Source organism: Osmia lignaria, unplaced genomic scaffold (genome assembly GCF_051020975.1).
Source record: "Osmia lignaria lignaria isolate PbOS001 unplaced genomic scaffold, iyOsmLign1 scaffold0117, whole genome shotgun sequence".
In the NCBI taxonomy this organism is placed as follows: Eukaryota; Metazoa; Arthropoda; class Insecta; order Hymenoptera; family Megachilidae; genus Osmia; species Osmia lignaria.
The window spans coordinates 32,501-35,000 of NW_027478258.1; the positions used below are offsets into that span (position 1 = coordinate 32,501).

General features: G+C 44.8%; 1 non-coding gene across 1 annotated transcript; it reads left to right on the forward strand.

The window, feature by feature from the left end:
- The first annotated feature begins 1,299 nt into the window (after positions 1-1,299).
- LOC143307980 (5.8S ribosomal RNA) lies at positions 1,300-1,454 on the forward strand. The gene has a single exon (XR_013065010.1). It is a non-coding gene; the product is annotated as a 5.8S ribosomal RNA (ribosomal RNA).
- The last annotated feature ends 1,046 nt before the right edge of the window (positions 1,455-2,500 follow it).

The following is a 2,500-nucleotide window of genomic DNA, read 5'->3' on the forward strand; positions in this document are numbered from 1 at the left end:
AAAATTACACCGACACGGTTACGTGCGGAGGTCGCTTTGATTACTCATCGCGTTTCTCCCGTCCGTTCGGAACCGCCGGCAAAAAAACTGTGCGACCAACGGCGCCAAAGAGCACGACGCCGGACCATTTCTCTCTGGCTGATGTGAATGGAAGTAAAAGACGCTTGCGTGAGGTCTCTCGACCTTTATCTCTCTAACTTATACTTATGGGTCGTCGTCTACTTGATCGGGTACAAACAAGTCGTAAGAAACAAACAAACAAACCACAAAAATACAAGTCGTAAAAAAACAAACTTCTGTTGGTTAACCTACAATATGAAGGATCGAAATGAAAGAAGGATCATATTATTACAAACCGAAAGTGAAGGATCATTAAAATTGAAATACAATATATATAAATATATAAATGTACCCGTCGTTGCGACACCCTAGTTAAATGGAAAGATATAAAAAAGAGAGAAAAGGAATACAGATGACCCGCCGTCTGATCTTTGCTAAATGATCTGGCATCACCGGAGTTTTTTTGGTCCGTGTTGCGTTCGCTCTATTCGAAATGAAACTCGCGGAGGCGAAGAATTGTTAAAAGTTTACGAAGCGTCTAGGAGTGGTTAAAACTGAGAGAGTTGAAACTACGATGTATTAGAACGAGCAACCGTCGAAACTTTGTTTTCGCGACGTTCTTTTCGTCGCTCTCGTCCCCACGCTCCTACGCTTTGGTTGTTTCTTTGCCATCCGTGTTGCGATAAAAAGATTTCTCCATTGTCCAAAAAGGACGGATCGAGATTCCTCTTTCGAGAGGGAGAGAGAGGTACTTGCGGGTAACCTGGAATCTACGAAACACGCACCGTGGTAAGATTCGTGCGTCCGCCTGATCGATGTGTGTTGTTTACGGACCGGCTGAGAAGCGACGATAGCGAGTCTTTGAAAAACTATGTGTCCATTAGTTAGACCGATCGTCGCCGGCCGTGTGTCTGTTCGAATCTCGCAACCCACGATTCAGCGACAGGACGCGCGCTCGCATTCCTTGTGTGCGTTCGTACTTTTCAAGGTTTTTAAATGTACTTTACGCCCGACCGTCGAGAGGAGCGTGCCACTGGGCGTTTCTCCGACGGTTTCCGTCCTTGGACGCGATCGTGTCGTCAACGATCGAACAAACAAACAAATACGTTGGCGACGCCCGAATTCGCTCTCCCGCACGCGCCGGGTGGGAGAGTGATGTGGGTATCGAATGTGATGCGTGTTAATAATGAAAATAACACTCTAAAGATCTAAAGAGTTTGAAATACAAAATTTTACGATTACCCTGAACGGTGGATCACTTGGCTCGTGGGTCGATGAAGAACGCAGCTAATTGCGCGTCAACGTGTGAACTGCAGGACACATGAACATCGACATTTCGAACGCACATTGCGGTCCACGGATACAATTCCTGGACCACGCCTGGCTGAGGGTCGTTTTCTTAACAAAAGACTGCTTGCGTTTGCTTCTCGAAAAAAGAGTAATTCATTTCTTTCTAAACATCTCGCCGTCGTTCAACGAAAGTAGAACGTTTCGGAGCGGGATTATCGAACGAAATTGAAAGAATGAATGAACGATAAACAAAGAAAGAGTCGCAACGTACGAGCGATAGTTGGGCAGTTCGTCGGCGTTTGTCGTGGAAACGATGTGACGAAAATCGCAACCGATACACTAAATGCAGGCCGTTAAAGGAGAGAAACAAATTTCGAAATATCTCTTCGAACTAGCGCAAGTGCGTCACGGCGCGCGAGTCGTTCGTTAAAATTTATAAACGACCGCCCGTGAAAGCACCGAGTTCTCGGAAGATAATCTATAAAGATTCTCCATCCTGCTGGAAGTTATCGGATCGGCGCGATTGTTCACTTGTAGAAATCCACGCTCCTGACGTTGCCAGAAACGATATTTACGAAAGGTGTGTCAAAAATAAACGAAAGAAGCTCTCCTATAAATTTAGAAAAAGCAAACGAGTGAAATGTTTGAGATGATAATTTGCTGAAATGCAAGCTCGAATAGCCCCAGGGTTTCGAATGATTCCCCGCGCTTTATACATCTCTCTGTTTACAAACGGTGTATAAATGAAAGATCGCTTCAGATGGGTCGTCGCTGTTTGACGCGCGATGCTGTTCCTTTTTTTTTGTCTGTCTGTGCGTTTAGCTTCGCTAAACAAGTTAAATGGTTAAAAAGCGTCGAAAAAGCGAATACACACGCGACAAGACAAATCTAACGAGTAAAGGAACGCTCCGCTCCAAGATAAAAATGGTTGTTTACAATCAATACAGCGTTTCGGTACCCCTGATCGTAGTCTGAAACTGTGTAACAAAAGAGAGGAAAGCGAATGGTGAAGGAACTTCGAAGCCTCCGTGGCGTGGCTAGAACTTGTGATAAAAGTATGTTTGCAGCAATTATGCATGCTCCCGTTAAAACAGCATTTCAATGTCTCGCATGGCTTAAAGCTCTAGGAGGCTTCAACATTTAGAATACA